Genomic DNA, 7,380 nt, shown 5'->3' on the forward strand with positions numbered 1-7,380 from the left:
TGGCATTCAGGAAAATGTGAAAGGACACCTCTTGATTATATTGGACAGCAGAGGCCGATCAAGATGGCAGGCAGGGGCAAGAGTTTGTTTTTGTTACCTTTGCCCCTTACCCTAGATAATTCACAATTACCAAAGTGCATATTTACAGCTGAAGCGAGGAAAGCTGTGACTAAGAGAAGGGACCAGTGACTGTCAGTAGCTGTCAAAGTGGCTTTTGGTGAAAATGCCCACTTTGGTGATCATGTAAACCAGGTGGTCGTGGTGATATTGCTGGTAGCAATCTTAGCAAACAGTGGAACAGCAGATAATGAATTTGAAATGAATAGAAGTACTTTTGGAAGTTGCAGAAACTAAAGTGACGTTGACCAACACTATCATCAGTCTTGAAACTGGTCCCTTGAAGGAAGGAAAATTTGTAATCGTGAACACCATCCCTGCCATGATGGCAGCTGAAATTTTCTCAGAATCTGCAGCTGAGCTGACTGGGGCTCTGGTTCCAGGTACAACATCCGAGAACATGCAGGGGAAACGTGTGGGTGTTCATAGACATTGAGCCCAGGAGCATTGGCGGCACTGTCCAGCTATGAAGAAACTAATTCTAAACAACGCTTTTCTGTGTAGAACGGAGAATCACCAGGAGTTATGTTTATAATAGGCTGCTTTTGTTTATGATCTTTGGGAGTTGGAAAGCATTGCAACAAAGTGTTTAATACACATTTGTTTCATCCCTCTGCTGTTGACTACTATTTGTAATGGTCTCATTTTGAGTCTGAATTGAAAAATTGCTGTCTATCAGCTTTTCCTTAAAACTTTCTAACATCTCTGTGTCTTGTTAAATATATATTTCCCTTCAAAAGAGTAAGTTAAACTGAGCAGCTGCTGTTCAGACAGTTTGCTGCGCCTGTAAGTGGTAGGCTCTTCAGCCACCTAGCCATTTACAAACAGCAAAAAACACAGAAGATGCATATTCTGTAGGCATAATGCTTTTCTTCAGTGATTAAAGCTCTATTAATAGACATGTTAATCCTATGAAGTACTGTATTTCCACACAATTAAAATGTATTAGTGGAGAAAATATAAAAGGGATAGTGAAGTGCATTTATTCCTGTAGTAAATTAAGTCCTGATTAGCTGATTATCAAAACATTATCTGATTTACATTTCTATAGACTTCTGGCCGTATGAACAGGAAATTAATTTTGGAAGTAGGTTCAGTTAGGTTTAAAGTTCAACAAATGAGAAACCTCATTTCTGCTCATACTCTGCTCTCCATACAGGAGAACATGGAGCATTTGTTGATTTATCCAATGGATAAAATATTAACACTTGAAAACCAAGAAACCAAATGTATTGTAAAATAAGCCACTTGCATGTTTGTTTGGGTATTTATCATTTTTATCTAATCAACTCTCTAAAGTGATTGCTGTGAAAAGTGGTAAGATTTACTCTAACTTTATATTTATTTACTTAAACATTTGGCAAGCAAATGGCTGGATATGGTCATATAGCAGAAGCCTGCTCCCAGCACTCTACTTTCCCACTTCATTGAATTCGCCCTCTGTGGGCGTGTGCAGTCTGTCCTGGCAAGGGGCGGTAGGTCTGAACATTCTGGGCTGCTCTCCTAACACCGGGGGCAACAACTGCTCTATCAGAGGTCGTATCATAAAGTGGGTTTAGCCTAGCTGAGACATAATCTTACTGCCTTCCTAAGCTTAAAAAGTGCATCCTGTCCTGTCATGGTGACGACAAGTCACCCTAGTAAGGTTTTAAGGTGAACAGAAACTTGCATTATGCCCTTTGACACAGCCCCATGCACGGGGTGGGGGTGGGGGTGGGGGGGATTCCCTTTCCCATCGAATGTAGCTTATTTATTTATTTACTTGAGATGAATCCTTGTTGCCTCAAGAGTTTTCCCCCATCAGAGATAATAGCAGTGGCTCTCGATGGATCCATTTGTTGCCGTGGTGATGTGCCCACTCCTTTTGTTGGCTCGTCTCTACTTCAGTAAGCCCCTTCCTGTCACCAGCCCGGTGAAAATGTCTGCAAGTTCTTCAGAGCTAATAAACAGCATACATCATTCCTTTCAACTGATCACTAGAGCGGGGCCTCGTGAGTGAGTGTGGAGCATGAATCGTACAGCTGCACTAATGGAACTCTGAAGAATGAGCCCCTGAGTCAGCAGCATGAGTGCATAAGAGGGCCATGACCTCTTCCCCCTTGTCCCAGACTCAAAGTGCTGGGACGCAGAAAGGACCACAAATAGCTGTACCTTGTTTGAACATTAGGGTATTAATCCAGCTGGGTAGCCATTATTGGTTTCAAAACAGTATTTAGAGCCATCCTAGTAGCTCAGAATGGTATTTTTGAAGATAGCCCAGTTGACTAAAATTGTCCTGTGTTGGTTTTGTCTTCTCCTCCTCCCCCAGGAATGAGATGGAAAGGCACTTCGTGGAGCTACTTCAGTTTAATATTAATGTTCCTTTCAGTGTGTATGCCAAATACTACTTTGACCTTCGCTCCTTAGCAGATGACAACAACCTGAATGTTCTATTCACTCCTCTTAGCAAGGAAAGAGCACAGAACTTAGAGGTAAGGCTGTGAAATCACTAACTGGGGTTTTCTGTCAGCCACCGAAGCCACACCTGTAGCTAAATTATATTAAGCAGTGATTAGAAAACTGTTAACAGTTTGAAGAGCTTATTGACCCGTTGGCATCATATTTCCTGTGTCTTTTATGGTTTATACAGGGATCCCACATTATAAAAAAAAAAATTGTCTCTTCTGTAACCATAATTCAGAATACTTTCAATCATATTTAATCTGTTCTTAATGGTTTTCCATTTGAACCTCTACACTTACATATAACCATACATGAATAATTTCTTAAAATTGTATCCCTAATCAGATGTACCTACAGAATCTACTTACCACTCTTAACTGTCTTTTTTTTTTAATAATTGATGTTTTGGACTATTTCTACTGTCTTGATATTTTTAATAAATAAATAAATGTATTTATTTATTTATGGCTGCATTGGGTCTTCGCTGCTGCACGCGGGCTTTCTCTAGCTGCGGCGGGCGGGGGCTGCTCTTCATTGCGGTGCGCAGGCTTCTCATTGCAGTGGCTGCCCTTGTTGCAGAGCACGGGCTCTAGAGCGCAGGGTCAGTAGTTGTGGCGCACGGGCTTAGTTGCTCCTCGGCATGTGGGATCTTCCCGGACCAGGGCTCAAACCCGTGTCCCCTGCATTGGCAGGCGGATTCTTAACCACTGCGCCACCAGGGAATTCCCTCTTAACTGTTTTTTACTCAGCTTGCAGTTCGTGTGTGTGTGTGTGTGTGTGTATGTGTATCACAGTTCAGTCCCATGAGTTTATTAGACAAAGCATCCGTGGCTAACCTGAGAGACCTATACTTGGAAGGTATAATGTGGATTCAGATACTGGATGTAGAAAGTACATGAGTTTTTAATATAAATGGTAACGTACATGGAACAACGTAATACTTATGGCTTATGATTTTTGGTGGGTATACAGCAAAATTCACAACTGAAATGAACACATTTAAAATTGATACTTTCTGTGGTACCTTGGTGGTACTTTAGAATAAGATGTTTTTCTACCATAATTTATGTGCAAGTGAAATAGCACCTTTCAGCGCTTGTCATTAGACCTCTCCTACCTTCAGCACATACCTACCTGATTAAAATTTTCTTAGAGTATGTAATAACTAATGAAAACTGAAGAGAAGTTGAATAGCTGAGTAAACACTGATTTTGCCCAAGTGTATGTCCATTACGTTTAAGGATCACGTGTGTAGGTAACAGATGATATTGCTATTAGGAGCCTATCATTAGGAAGCCAATTTTTAAGTAACTCTAAGTTATTAGGGCAAGTTACCCCTTGCCCCAGCAATCTAATCATAGCCCTTAAAGGTTATTACCTTAGGGAACTGTCAGTTAGTGTAGATATCAGCTATCCAAAGTAGCAGTAACTATGAACTATCTAAACGAATGGAGATGTGTGGCTTATCAATGATGCTTTTTTTGTTTTTTTAAGGTCCGAACATTTTTTTTCCCCCCTAATTATACCTATGTTCTACCTGATTGACTTTCCTAGGCCATTTCCAGATTGTGTGACGACAAATACAAAGACGTGTGTAGAGCTGCTATGAGAAGGTCTTTCAGCGCTGATCATTTCATTGGTATTCGGCGCTCCAATGCCATCCTCTCTTAAGGGAGAAGTGAGGGGTTGTAACATCATAAACCCCTCGAAACAAAGACTGGAGAAATATCACCTCTCCTGCTCAGAAACCAGCAAAGTTAGTATTTTCACCTTAAAGAAAGACATTGAATTCAAGAGACTCATGGACAAGCGAAGATTATGCTCATAGGAAAGAACGGGACCTCGTCAATGTAACACGCTCTTCTGTCCTTTTTATTGTAAACAGAGTTACAAAAACCACTCCAAAGCTAAAAGCTCCCAATCCACGCACAGATATCTGCTCCCAATCCACGCACAGATATCTGATAGCTGTGAGCTATGTGACGTTTTTTAATTAATAGTTTAAATTTTTAGACTTTAAAGACACTAGCTATATAACTTCTATGTTTTTCTTACCTCACTGTCCCATACTGCTGCATATTCCTTTAGAATCAGTGCAGTATTACCATCAAAAAATGGGACTCCAAAAAAAAAAAAAGTAAAAAAACAAAAAAACAAAAAAAAAAACAAAAAAGAAAAAAAAACAAAAAAAAAACAAAAAAGAAAAAAAACACAAAAAAAAAACCATGGGACTCCTAACAACTCATAAAGCCAAACTTCGGAACAGACTGTTGTAGCATCGTTAGGTTTTGCAGGGTTCTTCCTCCCTACTATATCATTGAAGCTGCTAGTCATTATTGGCAATCAATTTAAACCAAAACGCTGCTGAATAACACATGTCATCCAAATTCTTTGCAGGCAGTACTTATTAGCATATTAGCATGTTTGCGATCATAAACAGAGAAAGTAGGTTATTTCCTTCTATTGGGTCCGTGCTGCATTTCTTGTTAACTATAATGGTGCTTCTGATTTTGTGATGATTTTCCTCTTTGTTATATACTTGTGTTAAAGGATATTTTCATAATTCCAGCCAACATGGTGGTCCAGTAATTAACAAGCCGGTGATGAAATAGAAGGTGTCCCAAAAGTCTTAGAACAATTTTAAGCTTTAATATAGTGTGCTTGGATACTCCAGAACAGTGTCGCAGAAGTATAAATGCTAGACTGGCAAAACATCACTTGAAACTTTAATCGAATTTCTTCTAAACTCATTTACTTTTGTACATTTTAAACATTAAGCTTTTATTTTTTTATTTTTTATTTTTTTAAATGAATTAATTTATTTAATGGCGTGTTGGGTCGTTTCTGTGTGAGGGCTTTCTCTAGTTGTGGCAAGCGGGGGCCACTCTTCATCGCGGTGCGCGGGCCTCTCACTGTCGCAGGCTCTCTTGTTGGGGACACAGGTTGGAGCCCTGGCTTGGGAAGGCCCGTGAGCCACAATTACTGAGCCTGCGCGTCTGGAGCCTGTGCTCCGCAACAAGAGAGGCCGCGATAATGAGAGGCCCACGCACCACGATGAAGAGTGGCCCCCGCTTGCCACAACTAGAGAAAGCCCTCGCACAGAAACGAAGACCCAACACAGCCATAAATAAATAAATACATAAATTTTAAAAAATAAAAAATAAAACAATAAACGCTTAACGTTTAAAATTTACAAAACTAAATGAGTTTAGAAGAAATTCGATTAAACTTTCAAATGATGTTTCGTAAGTTTGTGGCATTTATACTTCTACAAGTATCAAAGCTTAAAATTGCACTAAGACTTGAGGGGATACCTCCCCTCCTCTTTTTAAAATAGTCCTTTGCAAGGCTGGGCTGCTTACCTGCTTGATCACCTAAGTTTCTTTTTTCTAGATTTGGTAAAGGAATTATGAACAACAGTGTTAATTCACATGTAATAAATTGAAAAGAACTGGACCCTAGTAGTAGTGACAGGAGAGTAAGTGATACGAAACAGCTTTTCTATCCTGTGTGTTAACCTGGCTGTAGGTGTCTCACTTCAAGTTCTATGTAAGAGGAAACATATAAACCTTAGGAACCCTTACCTCAGGCTTTAAAAGGCAGGGAGGTCCAGTAATCAGTCTTTTTGGAGATTGGTAACGATGTCACCTAAACTTGAAATATTAAAAAAAAAAAAAAAAAGTGTTCTCAACTATGTGAAATCTTTCTCCTCCTACCTTCTCAAATGTAATCCTAGGAATTTTGCCTGTAAACAAAGCATTTCTGGGCCAGAAGTACTTTCTCTCTTTATAGCAAGGCTTCACATTATACTGAGTGCTGCAGGTTCCATCATTTTTAAGGGACAGAGACATAAATGATAAATTATGGTATATAAAATACTACAATCTACCACCTCAAAAAATATTGTTTATGGAGTTTGGAGCTTGGAAATTCAAGTACTGATTGCAGTTTTATTTTGAAAAGAATGCTACAACTTATGTGGTTTTTCTTCCTCATGTTTATATTAAAAGAAAAGCTAATAAACTCTGTTTTAATTAAAATATATGGCTACTGTGTTTGTAACACTTCTCACTGTTCACATAACATTACAACTCTGCCTAACTCAAATGTTTTCAGTCAGCTCTGATAGTCGGGCCTTAAAGCATTTTCCAACTAACCATTCATAAGTTGTTTTGACCCCTGCCTTTAGTTAAGATGTAGACATTTATTTCTTCAGCTTACGCTCTTTTCAACCTGAAGATAATCTAGTCCACTTAAAATCACTGGCTACAGTGCTCAGTGGCATAATGCATTAGATGGCATTTTTGAATTGTTTGTTATGGTGCCAAGATGGAAATGCACATTGAAAGATAAAAGTAGGTAAATCCACGGAGAAAGGAATTACAGGAATACTGTAGAATCAGAACTTGTTGTTTGAGGGTTTCAAGCAATTGAACAGGAAAGAAAATGGAAGAACAGGAAGCAGTAGAATTGTGGTTGCTGTTAAGAGGGTGACTTTTAAACAAGCCACGTAATTTGACTTTAACATGCTATTTCACTTAACATTCAGTTGGAAATATACCAGATCTCTCAAGTTTCTTTTAGACCCTAGCCACTGCACTTGAGCAATATTCCATCAGTCCTGATAGTATTGCCGTAGTATTTCCTCCACCTTAGTTACCTTCCTAAGGTCACATCTTTAACTTTGTTCTTGTTAAGTTGCTGATGAGGAGAAATGATCTGATTTAGTACAGAAGGGAAAAAAAATCGATCACAAGTCACTGTTTATATCAATAGTTTGCACCGCGTAGTAATATGCCAGTTACTAAGCAGAAATGCTGA

The 7,380-nt window shown here is 39.1% G+C and overlaps 1 long non-coding RNA gene across 1 annotated transcript; it reads left to right on the forward strand.

Annotated features, from left to right (window-relative positions):
* The first annotated feature begins 4,630 nt into the window (after nt 1–4,630).
* Nucleotides 4,631–5,005, forward strand: LOC309662500. The gene is made up of 2 exons (XR_014264735.1): nt 4,631–4,696; nt 4,734–5,005. It is a non-coding gene; the product is annotated as an uncharacterized lncRNA (long non-coding RNA).
* The last annotated feature ends 2,375 nt before the right edge of the window (nt 5,006–7,380 follow it).

Source organism: Balaenoptera physalus (assembly GCF_965194825.1).
Source record: "Balaenoptera physalus genome assembly, chromosome: 6".
NCBI classification, from domain to species: domain Eukaryota; kingdom Metazoa; phylum Chordata; class Mammalia; order Artiodactyla; family Balaenopteridae; genus Balaenoptera; species Balaenoptera physalus.